General features: G+C 41.2%; 1 pseudogene; it reads right to left on the bottom strand.

Moving 5' to 3' along the window:
* Positions 1–319: 319 nt before the first annotated feature.
* On the bottom strand, positions 320–490 carry LOC114222729 (pterin-4-alpha-carbinolamine dehydratase 2-like; annotated as a pseudogene).
* Positions 491–13,884: the final 13,394 nt, after the last annotated feature.

The raw sequence follows: 13,884 nt of genomic DNA, 5'->3' as shown, positions 1-13,884 counted from the left end.
AAATCATTTTATAAGTAAGCACTGATTGTACAAAAGACTGTTCAGGGATGCCTGGGTGGCTCAGTCGTTAACTGTCTGCCTTCGGCTCAGGTCATGATCCCAGAGTCCTGGGATTGAGTCCCACATCGGGCTCCCTGCTCGGCAAGGACTCTGCCCCTGCTTGTGCTCGCTCTCTCTCAAATAAAATCTTAAAAAAAAAAAAAAAAAGACTGTTCAAAAGGGGAGCTTAAATTGACAACTGAATTTGTTCATGTGAACTGCCTTCCACGTATTTGACGGCTAAAATGTACACCGGGTTTGACATGAATTTTGGAAGAAATCACACAGAAGCAGCTGCTTTATCAATAAACTTGGCCAGTTTCACATCTCTCTTGGTCAGTCCGCCACAGTCATGTGACGTTAGGGTTATCCGCACCTTGTTGTACACATTGAACCATTCCACGTGATGATTCATCTTCTCTGCTTGCAGGGCGACTCAGGACATAAAGCCAAATGCCCCAATTTTCTGACTTTTTGACTGACAGATGGACAAGTCTGGTTGGCACCCAGTAGCACACGTGCCATAGAGCTCATATTGCACGTGTGGGATGATAGTTGGAATTCCCATGCTTGTTTGAAGGGGCATTTTGTTTAATGGTGTATCATCAGTGTTTTATTGCCTTGATTATGATTTCCAATTGCTCCCATTCTGGCTACTTGATGACAAACTGTGAATTTAGCTTCATTATTATAAATTTGTTTGTTTTTTATGTTAAAACATTTTGTTTGTTTCATTTTTTGTTTTTTTTAATTCTGTTAAAATAAAAAATATACTGAGACCAGCATTGAAAATTTTCTGAGCAGATGAAAACCAGTTTAGTCATCCAAACAAAGCTTAGTTTAGCTTATTTTCCAAGACCAACTTGACCTGGGTCATTTCTTGCTTATGCCTCTGGAAATCACAACAAAACTTAAAGTGTTTTCAGAATTGATATGAGGTAATCACTAGCCCATTCCCTATCATTTAAGAAAATCCTAATATTATTTTAATTCTGATTCTAATAGTACAACCAATCCCTGTGAAGAATGAATAATCATTGCTTTCTCATTATATTAGCAGTCTTGTAGCCATATATTCCTGAGTCTCATTCCATGTTTTGGTTTGAATCCTCCCTGTTTGGCACACTGTCTCTTTGGTGTATGCACGGTAAACTTTTACTAATTACTACTTAGGCAATTTATTTGTTTTATTTCTCTTATTCAGGAACTTTTGACAATCAGAACATTTGCAAGTGGAGACACATATTTGAGGCAACGGTATTTGTGGCCGACAATTTTCTCTAAAACTGGGCTTTGACATATGAACAATCTAATGCTAGAGAAGATGTGTACATAAACTCTACAATATGTGCTTGTAAAATGATAGTTTATCACTTACTTTTTCTCCTACTGGAAAATGAGACTATTTGGTGGTGCTTGGGGGCATCACCCTTACTTAAATGTACTACGGTTCAAAAAGTTTGAGCTACAGTGTTTAAACGCATAGCTTGATAAAACTTTTAACAAAGGGCAGCTACTTGTTGTATGTTGGTGACATTAAGGAAAATGTCCTAAATGTTAAAATTCCCATGAAAATATTACATGATGATAAGAGTCTTAATTTCACTTCTGTTATCAAATACCAGGAAGTACGAGGTGTGACTCAGCAAGACTTGATTGCAAAGCATGATAGAGCAGCATCAGACAGACAGAGGAGCAAGCAAAGAGCTGGTAAGCTTGGGGCTGAGGAAGCAAACACCTGTACAGCAATGGGTTTCTAAGAAGAGTTCATGGAATCTGGGTATGTGGGTGACTCCAAGCTGACTCTGGGTTGAACCTATGAATCCCTATACTTCAGAGATGCTGACACTGGGAGCTACTTGAGTCCTGAATTCTAGCCCATAATCTTAGATCTCTAACGAGGCAAAAGCGTGGCTGCCTCTGGATTATTTATATTCCAAGCCTGACTACTCTCTGCTGTGTTAGGAGTGTCACTGTCACCAAGACTCAGCTCAACCCAACAATAAATGGGACAACACGAGAAGGGAGGACAAGAAGCCTGATGATGAAGGTCTGAGGCCCAGAATAATTTTCCAAACAGGTTCAAGTGTTTTCAGTGACTTTTTATACAGTGACTCATGTAGAAGAAGCGGAAGAAAGGGAAAGAATAGGAAAACAAAAACAAAAACAAAAAAACAAACCTCCCCCAAGGAACTCCCTAGCCTCTCTTTAAGGATCTGCCAAAATTCAAGATGACTCTCTATTTTGGGATAGACTATGGTTTCTTTTGAAGTACAATAGGACAAAACCTGGAGAACGCCAAGTGAGTGAGCTGTGAGAAGCTTTCTCTTCTTTTAGTCTCACATCAAGTCAAATGCTAGATGTTCAGTTAATATTTGCGTTGCTATCAGGCCTCAGCTGAAAGTGGAGGGCTTTGAGAGGCCGGGACCCTAGACAGAGGGTGACCACAAGGTCACTGTGCACTCTTTTATTTTTTTAAGATTTTATTTATTTATTTGACAGAGAGACACACAGCGAGAGATAGAGCAGAAGCAGGGGGACCCGCAGTCAGAGGGAGAGGGAGAAGCAGCCTCCCTGGGAGCCCGATGCGGGGCTCCATCCCAGGACCCTGGGATCATGACCTGAGCTGAAGGCAGACACTTAACGACTGAGCCACCCGGGCGCCCCTCATTGTGCCCTTTTGGGCACCTGTTCCAGCAAAGAGGGGAGGGTCATGACTTCTGTTATCACCTCCCCTGGAGGAGAAATCATGGACCCATATGACATCTTGTCATAATTTTCCTTTGTTCAAAGTGCAAATGGAGATGTTTCTTCCCAATTTATTTATAGAGGCACAAGTATCAAAAGAACAAGAATTTCTTTAGAAAGAATTTTAAGCAAGAGATTTGCAGGTGCTACATTTTCTCTTTCACTGGTGTAGGCTGTCTCCAGGGCAGGTGTGAAAATATTGTGGCATACCTCTTTTCCTAACAGTGGTCATAGCCCATCTGGAAGGAAAAATCAGTGCATGGTGATACCAGACACCTTAGGACTCAATGAGGAGATCTCCCGAGAGTGGCCCATTTCCTTCTGTTCACATTCTCATCTGCTACACTATCACCTCCTTTCATGCTAGAGCAGAAATCCCAACAAGGCAGGGATTAAAGTAATATTTTTATAAGGAAGGGTTTTTTTTTTTTTTTGTCTATTTAGTTCAGGGTTGCATCCTCAGTGCTTAAAACAGTACCTGATACGTAGTAGGCATGCAATAAACATCTGTTGAATAAATCAATAAATGTCCTTCATCTCATGCACCATGGATGAAGGTGAGAGTAATAGCTAACATTTCTTATTCTTTTACTATATATTTAGCAATATACTAAGCACTTTACATACATTATTTTATTTAATCTTCACAACACCCACGAAATAGGTATTAATCATAATAATCCCCTTCTCACTTTATATTCTGAGGCTTAAGGGAATCTAGCAACTTCCCAAAGGGACTCAGCTAGGAAGTAGCTCTCCGTCACTACTCCACGTTGTCCTCAAGAAGTTTACAATTAGGGGCGCCTGGGTGGCTCAGTCGTTAAGCATCTGCCTTTGGCTCAGGTCATGATCCCGGGGTCCTGGGATCGAGCTCCGCATCGGGCTCCCTGCTCCACGGGAAGCCTGCTTCTCCCTCTCCCACTCCCCCTGCTTATGTTCTCTCTCTCGCTGTCTCTCTCTGTCAAATAAATAAATAAAATATTAAAAAAAGAGAAGTTTACAATTAGGAAGTTAAAATAGAAGTGTGTGAAACAGGGTCACCTGGGTGGCTCAGCCAGATAGGCAGCTGCCTTCGGCTTGGGTCATGATCCCAGGGTCCTGGAAGGGATTCAGCCCCATGTTGGGCTCCCTGCTTGGTAGGGAGCCTGCTTTTCCCTCTCCCTCTGCTGCTCCCCCTACGTGTGCTCTCTCTCTCTCTCTCTCTCTGTCAAATAAATAAATAAATAATCTTAAAAAAAAAAAAAGAAGAGCATGAAACAGTCTTATTGTTGCCTCTATCAGGGCTTCTATTTTCCATTCGGAGCATATGAACCACGTGGAAGTCTGTTAAGCTCCCAGGTGATATGCTTATTGCTGGCCCCAGACCATGCTTTGAGAAACAAGAGCTCGCTCTTCCCTTCCTCAGGCATTGCGTATGTTATAGGCCGCTGTGTTCCTCAAGCATCTTGCATGAAATGACCCCTACCTTCCCGGTTCTTAGAATATCCGGGAAAAACTGGAATTGCTCTTACTTTAGAAATTTTGATTAAACAGATTAATTTTAAAAATGAAAATACATTGATTTATTTTGCCTTTGATTTTTCTAGAATATCTGATAAAGCACATGTCTTATGTGTACAGCTCCATGAATTTTTACACACACACACAGATACATATCAAGATATAAAACATTGCCACCCCAGGAGTTTCCCTCAGGTCCCTTCTCAGGGAATATTACTCCCTCAGGGAACCAGGCTTCTGACAGCAATCACCATAAATTAGTTTTGCCTGTTTTTCAACTTCATACAAATGGAATTGTCGAGAGCCAAGTAATGGTAGCCCCTGGCTTATGCTCCCCAGGTGCCAGAGCCACTCCCCGGCTGGCCTCACTGCCGTGTTACCAGTATGGCCCTCGTCAGAGAGATCCTCTGTGACTCCTTGCTGGGGGCTCCGGAACAGACCAGGTGTCTGTCAGTTGGCCCTTTACTTCTCTCTGCCTCTGACTAAGAATATACAGCCTCCAGGGTGCTATGCCCTCCCCCCGACCCCATAGTTTCCAGATTCTCTCCCGTCATGGCTGCAGGGAGAAGCCCTCTTGGAGGGCAGGGAGAGAGAGGTCACCATGCTTCCTTCCTTTCCTTGCGCATCTACTTGCCTCTCCTTCTGGTCTCCATCTCTTCTCTCTCCCTTTCTTCTACCCATCTGCCCTCCCTCCCTTCTCTTCTTCCTTTTTCTTTCTCTGTTTCCTTCCTCCGTCGGGCTGTCTCTCTCCTTACTGTCATCCTGGCAGCAAGTTTTCTCACCAACAACTCAGGGAAAGCACGTCTTGCCTGCCTCCATTCTCCTGGTGAGGGCTCCCATGCCTGGGCCTGGGGTGGCCAGGAGAGTCCCAGCACTACCGCTGAGCCACGCCGGGGCTGGGGCTCTAAGACAGTGGTGCCAGGAGCCTTGGGATGCAGACCTGAAGGCCACGAGTGGAGGACGTGAGCCAGGAGCAGTTTCCCTTCCTTCTCTAGCCCCTTCTCTTTGAGAGTCACTTCTCTTCCTAAGGGAAGTGAATGGGGAGGAGGGATTTAGCAAGAAGAGAAGTCTCTCTTTAACTCCTTCCTGACCCCCTCCTCCTTACCTCTACCCACTTCTTTCTAGTTCCCTCTCCATGCTCCCCAAATCATAGACAGTCCTGCCAAACCCGCCCCCTGGGAAACACTTGATCTGAATTAAAAGGAGACTGTGCTTGGTGGGGAGAATGAGAATGGCGACAGCCTGAACTGGTGCTGTCTTTGGGGGCAAGAAGGTGGAAAGGGTCATTCTGGGTAAAACAATAAGGGCGAGCCCTTTCTGAAGCGACCTCCCCAGACTCAGTTGCACACTGTCCCCCTCAGGGGACAGTGTGCAACTGAGTCTGGGGAGGTCGCTTCAGATGCCATAGATGCCCTCCCTCTATGTATTTGACACCACATTCCTGGAGCTTCGGGCCCTGCCACTTTTTTCAATTAAGTTAATTATAGGATGATTAAAAAGAAATGCCCAGCGAAACTAAGGGAATAGTCTCTCAAGTCCAGTCCTCTTTCTGGATGTGTCTATCATACCAGGGTTTCTAGCATTGTACAGAGGACCTTTTAAAATAGTCGCTAATCACTGCGTATTATAGGGAGACAAAGACTGGCCAGATGTTTCAGACTCTGCTTATTTTAATATAGTCAAACATAAAGCAGGGCATCATTCTTTCTTCTCAAGTCTTCTCAAGTTTGAGTACATAGTCAACACATAAGGCATGATGCTGCCTGTAATAAGATGATCAAACGAACAATTCATATCGTTAGTATTCAATTATCATCCCCAAATATTTATTAAATGCTGACATATTGATGGGGCTGTGATTAGACCCTACATAAACCATAAAAAATTAATGAGACAGGTAACTACCCAGGCACCTTTCACTATTCAAAATACATCATGACGCTAATATGACATACAAAATAATGACACTGCTAGGCATGGCATTTTTAGAAAGTTCTGGGATAATTCCATTTTACCACTAGCTTTTGTGAAGATACTAACTTTGACAAAGCTATGAAATCTGTAAACAATTATGTTAGCTGTAACAGGATTAATTTAGGGTATAGTTTGGGTTAAATATACATAGATTTCAAAAAATATATCTATTATGTATTATAAATATAAAACATACATATTAAAATATGTATGTTTATGTATTTATTATATATGATATACTTATATACAATACATATTTCATATAAAAAGCAATTTTTCTACAATCTTATAGAGATTGTAGCATTTTAAATTCCCATTTCTCAGATAAGAATAAAATGATTATTAAATCAAATTTTATTAAGTCCTTTATGTGCTTTAGCAAGGGAGGGGTGAAATCAGGGAAAACCTTCAAGAGGGATGTGAATGGAATGTTAAAGGGGAAAACCTTCAAGAGGGATATGAATTGAATGTTAAAGAAGAAGAGATGTCTGCCATGATGTCTTCATGAGGGAGGAAGGTAATTTTAAAAGTAAGTGGACAGAGAGAAAAGGTCTGAAAACAATGGACAACTTAGTGTCCCTCAGTTTGTCTGGAGTGAAGAGTGGAAGAGACAAGGTCAGAAATTAATCTAGCAGGGCAAGCAAGAGTCAGATCATATCCTAGGACCTAGTGTTTCATTTGAAGAAGTTGGTGCTTCATTCTACCGCCAGCAGAGGCCATTTAAACCTTTGGTGGCAAGTTGAGACTCTAACAAGAAAACATTGCCTCCAGGGAAATGCACAAACCAAAAGGTAAGGGCTTGAACTAGGCAGTGGTTGTAGGGACAGAGAAAAAGGGAATGATAAAGATGTGAGGGAGATAAAATCATCAGGGCTTGGACACCAGGTGGGTGTGAGGAGGGAGGGAAAAGGAGCATTGGAAAATGATCCAGGTTTCTGGGTTCGTTCAGATGTCAAGATTGCTGTTTGGCTAAGAAGACAGCAGTGCAGTCTACTGCAGTTCTGCAGGCAGTGATGTGGCCAGGTGGAGGCTCCTCCCAGCTTTCTGCTCCGCCTACTTTACCATGGGCCTCAATCTTCACAGTGCCATCGTCTTGTTACTGCAAGAAGCATGAGCCTACTCTGCACGTCACACCTATGGATCAGACTGGATGAAGAAGAAGGGTGAAGGATAAGAGGCTGAGTCTGTCCCTTGTTAAAGAGCTTTCCTGGAGGTCCCATCCCTGTGTTTATAATATGCGTTAGTCAGAACTCGTTTGGATAGCTACCCTTAGTTGCAAGGGCCTTTTTAAACTGGGTATATTTCCTTTCTGAACTAAACAGTGGTTCTGTTAGTGAAAAATGGGTATTGAGCGAACAAACAACAGAGGTGTTTTCCACAGGTGATTTTTTAAAAAGGATTTTATTTGCTTATTTGACAGAGAGAGAGAGACAGAGAGAGCATAAACAGGGGGAGTGGGAAAAGCAGACTCTCCACTGAGCAGGGAGCTAGATCCCAGGACCCCGGGATCATGACCTGAGCCGAAGGCAGATGCTTAACTGACTGAGCCACCCAGGCGCCCCTCCACGGGTACGGAGGCGGACGCTGGTTTCATGTTCTGAGACAGGTGATGCACGATGAGTAGCAGGCCTGAGTGGAGAGACAATGAGTTCAGTTAAGGATGTGTTGTGTTTGAGGTGACTGTGAGTCATCCAGCTGCACTATTCAGCTGGCATCTCAAAATCGTGAAAAAGCATGACTGATGATAATTTTGGGAGCCCTTGTCTTATATATAGCAGTTGGCCTTTCTCATCATCATAACTGTTACTGATTATATGCCTGGTTCCTTTCGGTGTTAAATCAGATTGGTTATTTGGTTCTTAACAGCAGTCATCTTCATACCGGGGGGCTCTTCGGTGGAGAAGACTTTCCAAGGGGCCTATGAGCATAGATAGTTTTCAGGGAATCAATGTCCAGGTTCTCACTTCCTAAGCATACTCTTTATTTGAAATTGATCTTCCTGAGAACTGGCTGGCATGTTTATCGGGGTTCTTCCTTCTGGCCTCTCCTCTCCTACTTTAAAGAGAAAGACATACTTCTACTGAGCTGGAATGTCATATTCCATCACTTGACTACCGATTTGACATGAGAAATGTGTTACTTGTTTTATAATTTATTGCAAAAATGAGAAATTAATTACATGTAGTGGTAAACTACACGTTTATAATCTCAACTACTTTTAGCCATCTATTTTGTAAGATGGACTACATTATTTATTTCTCAAGAATTTTTTCTTTTATTTTTAAAGACTTTATTATTTTTTTAAAAGATTTTATTTATTTATTTGACAGAGAGACAGTGAGAGAGGGAACACAAGCAGGGGGAGTGGGAGAGGGAGAAGCAGGCTTCCTGCCGAGCAGGGAGTCCGATGCGGGGCTCGATCCCAGGACCCCGGGATCATGACCTGAGCCGAAGGCAGACGCTTAACCGACTAAGCCACCCAGGCGCCCCCTCAAGAATTTTCTTGATTAAAAAAAAAGATTTTTCATGATATTCCTTAAAATCCATATTAACATATTTACCTGAATTGATAACTGAAGTCAGGTTTCTGAAGAAAGAGATTGTATGTGATATGACTGATTTTGCCAGTTGGTTAGATGGTGAACATTTCCCCCAAATTCAGTGAGCTAAATCTGTTGCTTTAGCTCATCAAAATTTGGACAAAAATATATTTAAAACATGTGATAAGATAAAAATATTTTTATTATTAATTATGGTTATGCAAAGATAGACTGTTAAAATAAAGAAGTTTTAGGTTCCCAATCCTTTTGAATATTTTATTTTAGAAAATTCCTCTAAGTCAAAAGTAACATATAATTAATAGTCATTTGATAAGTCTTGGCAAAGCTTTCTTGGTGAAAGTGCTAATATCTGGATAAAAATTTGGTGGCAAGCCAGGTGGTTTTCAATTCTTTTCTTACAACAAAATTGAACGCAAGCATAATCAAGTTGTCATTTGATAGAACATGGAAAATAATTTAACGACAAATCAGTAGGTGATATTTGACATAAAACTTAGAAAGAATTCAAAAAATCAAGTGACTTTGTTTCAGCAAAACCTTTTCTATCCCCCATACTTATTTCTAAACCAGATTTCTTAGTCCCTACATTTACAAAAATGAAAAATTGGAAAAGAGAGATACCAAATCTTTCTCATACCAGCAAAATACTATTCACAGATGAATATATGAACTAATTTTTAAAACACAGCCTCATCCATCTTGTTAAGAGATGCATTTCCAACAAAAAAATTCTTTTATGTTTAATAATTATCTATCAAAAGTGTCAGCATATTGATGTTGTTTTGATTAGCTGTGTACTAGTAATTATAATGATGGAAAATTTTAACATTTAGAGCATTATGGGCACATAAAGTAAAAAATGTTCAATTTATATACACATTTATGTTGCAGATAAGATAATATGGTGATCTATAAAAGACTTTCAAGCTTAGAATGCTATTACATTTGGATAAATTTATGCGGAGGAGGTAGAATGGAGTTAGCCAGGAACAAACTAAAATTTCTGACTGCTAAAAGGAACTTCTTGTTCAGATGTTTTAAAAACAAGATACTTGTGGGTATCAAATGGCTAGGATATTTAGATCCCTTTGGCTACTTTTAAAAGCATGATGTAACAGTTTTAACAAATGTATCAATATTTGATGCAAACTGGAAACTATATTCTGTGCAGCTATTAAACCTTGCAATAACAAGCACTCCTGGAATCAGCTTTAAAATGTGCGAAGGGATGCACCGTTTTAGAAAATCTTTGTGTCAACACATGAGGTTTTTAGGGTGTGGAGCAAAATGTAATTTGAAGACCACTGTCATTCAGGAGAGCCGGTCCTTCAGACCCTCCCGGGCTCCAGGCCCCACATGGGTGGGTGATACACAACACACACCTGGCTCCTAAGGCCCTATCCCACCCCCAGAGCGGGGTTAGCCACGAGGCACCACACTTTTTCTAGAAGGTGGTGGTATTGTGAAGAGCTCTTTCAGGGACTGGCTAGTTTGAAGACATTCTCAGGCCATGAAGCATAACCAGAGTGACCGAGGAATGGCTGGAGTAGACAATCCAGGATCAGCCTGGAAGCCATCCAACAATAGAGACTCAAGGCCAAAGTCTTCTAGTGAAATTGAAGACTGTGTGTGCCATTCAAGAGCAAGAGAATGGGTCAGGAAGAGCTTGGCTAGTTGTCCATGGAAGGGAGTCAGGGACTCTGAAAATGGAATCCAGCAACCACCCCATGAGTCTTCCAGGTCTGAATAAACACAATAACACTCTTTGGCACAACTGATTACTTCAAAAGAGTAAGAAAAAGATGCTTTTAACTACAAGAAAATGTAGAGAATATTATGAGAAGAGTCCCCATTTGATTCACCAAAATGTAATGTTATCATTTTGTTATAGTTCCTTTAGCTCTTTCCCAATTAATTTCTAACTCTACCAGCAGTATATTGGAAGTTTTTTAGCTTAGGAGAACTTGATATGTGAGATAGATTTTAAAAAAAGAAATACGTGGGTTGCTCATTGAATGCCCGAAACTTATGTTTTACAGTGTATTTCTAGTCCTCAGTTGTGTGGGTTTCATAATAATACACAGTTGGAGTCTCTCATTTTCACACTATGGCTAAGTTGATCCTTGAAGTCCGTCAAGTATTATCAGTAAGCTCAAGAAACTCGTTTCCAGGTGATTAGCTCAAACCCAGCTTATTATGATCACTAGAATGGCTGCAAAATAATTACCACTCGTGATGTTCACCAACACATAGTAAAGACCATCATTAAAAGAATTTAAAACATTGATTCTATAGTTTTGTGATGAGCTCCACTCACAGATCCAGACGACCACACATCTATAGTCAAATAAGAGTGAGAGTGGGCTTTGTCTTGAGTGCTTTCCTAGGCTGCACACACCATTTCCTCTCCTCTGCTTTGCATCCCCTTAGCACTTAGGTGTTCGGTATGTATTTGCCAGCATTGTGATAAGTAGATGCCATACACCCTCCAACTAGGATCAGAGAATTTCATATTTGTGATCATGATCCACAGGAAGAAATACATTTTTTAAAAAATTGGCCCAGTATACACACACACACACACACACACACACACACACACACACACACATTCTACTGGGATGAATAGTATCCCCTCTGAATTCATGTTCATCTGGAATTTTAGGTTGTGACCTGGTTTGGAAGTAGGGCTGTGGGGCACCTGGCTGGCTCAGTCGTTAAGCGTCTGCCTTCGGCTCAGGTCATGATCCACTCAGTGGGAAGCCTGCTTCTCCCTCTCCGTCTGCCCCTGCTTGTGTTCCTGCTCTTGCTATCTCTCTCTATGTGTCAAATAAATAAATATAATCTTTAAAAAAAGGAAGTAGGGCTGTTACAGGTGTAATAAGTTAGGATGAGGTCATGCTGGATTCGGCTGGACCCTTCATCTATATGACTGGTGTCCTTATAAATACAGAAGAGATACAGAGACAAACATGAGCCCAGGAAAGAAGGTCATGTGAAGACAGGGACAGAAATTGGAGCTATACAGCTACAAGTCAAGAACAACCAAGGATTGCCAGCAACCACCAGAAGCTAGGAAGAGGCAATGAAGGATTCTCCTCTAGAGCCTTCAGAGAGAACATGGCTGTGCCAATACCACCCAGTTTGTAGTGCTAAGAATCCCTCTCCCAGGGCACCTATGTGGCTCCGTTGGTTAAGCATCTGCCTTCAGCTGAACTCATGATCCCACGGTCCTGGGATGGAGCCCCACTTTGGACTCTGCTTAGCGGGAGCCTGCTTCTCTTCCTCCCTCTGCCTGCTGATCTCCCTGCTTCTGCTCTCTCTCTCCCTTTCTCTGTCAAATAAATAAATAAATAATATAAAAATATATAATATATACCAATACAATATTTTCACAAAATAATGCTCACCTATATTGTGTGCAACATAGTCTGATATTTTATTTTCTGATATATTCTGTTATGTTTTGCTTTAGTTTCTGTTAAGACTGGGCTCTGATTATATTGATTTCTTTTTTTTTTAAAGATTTTATTTATTTATTTGACAGAGAGAGACACAGCGAGAGAGAAAACACAAGCAGGGGGAGTGGGAGAGGGAGAAGCGGGCTTCCCGCTGAGCAGGGAACCTGATGCGGGGCTCGATCCCAGGACCCTGGGATCATGACCTGAGCCAAAGGCAGACGTTTAATGACTGAGCCACCCAGACGCCCCGATGATATTGATTTCATTAGGATGCCATGCTTTCTTCAATAAATCTTCAGGATGGAAAGCAATGGACTAGATACTCCTAAAGTAAAGAGACTTCATAATATATTGGAAAATACAAAGAGTGGTTAATCATTAATGCAAGAAAAAAGCCACCATAGTTATTTGCATTATATCGGCATCATTAAAAGTCCCCAAAGGAGTTAAAGTGTTAATGTGCTTTCAGAAGTGTGTGAATATTTCCATGCCATGATTCAGTGGCTCCACACAGAACACACATAGGAAACCCACTTCTCTGTCCAACTCAGAGACACCTGAAACTACACCAATAGAGTCTTGTATAACTGTACACCTTTAAGTTTTATAGTGAGAGGGACTGATTTTCAGCCAGGTCCCAACAGTTACTAGATAAGTGACTTTAAGAGAAATTAATAAATATTCCTGAATTTCACCTTTCTCATCTGAGAAATAATGATGATAACACTGTCTACCTCACGTCATGTACAGTGTTAGGCATAGAGAAAATACATACTATATGTGAGTTGTTTTCTATTCTCCCTTTATACTAATGTGTTCAGAGAAGGGGTCAATGGAAAGATCATGAGGACACCAGAATCTGAGAAGAGGGAAGAGATGGAGATAAAGATGCCCTAGGGATGACCACAGATGCACAGAAATGCAAGACCCCAGGGGTTGTAGTGGTAACAACTACAATTATTGGTAACAATATACCATTATTGGTACCACTACAATTAGTGTAATGATGACGATTATTACACGTGGTTCTAATTTTAATTTTTTTCTAATTTTTATTTCTAGTTTTGTCAGATTTTGCCATCAGTTCTGCTAGTCATTAACTTTTGTATTTGCTTCTACATTGGTCTAGTAAACCACAAATATTAGAATATAAGATAAACTTTGATAACAAACAACTTAAATATACAGTGGCCTGAATAAGACAACAGTATAACTCTGTCACCTAACATTCCAGAATTAATGAGGTCAGGGCTAGTGGGAGGCTCTGCCATACCCAATAAGTGTCTTCTCCTTCCCAGAGCGCCTCACCTCCCACACGGCAGAAAGGGGGGAAGGGCGGGAGAACACACATGGCTTCCTTTTGGGGAATTCCATTCTAAAGAGGCATAAATTACTTCTATCCACATTCCATTGCCCCAAATTTAGTAATATGATGACACAAACTGTGTGGACTGCTGAGAGATATATTTTATACCTTGGTAGTCCTATGCTCCCTGGAACTTGAAGTTCTATCATTAAAGGGAGAAATGGATTTGATAGACAGTTAGTCTTGGCCGTAGTTCTTCCCACTTGCCTTCTACACATGCATACTTTTCTTTCTA

The sequence above is a fragment of the Eumetopias jubatus genome, unplaced genomic scaffold, assembly GCF_037043125.1.
Source record: "Eumetopias jubatus isolate StellerSeaLion01/CBP00866 unplaced genomic scaffold, mEumJub1_p1.0 scaffold_6, whole genome shotgun sequence".
NCBI lineage: Eukaryota > Metazoa > Chordata > Mammalia > Carnivora > Otariidae > Eumetopias > Eumetopias jubatus.
The sequence above is the reverse complement of the archived record's forward strand: the minus strand, read 5'-3'. Positions and strand labels throughout refer to the sequence as shown.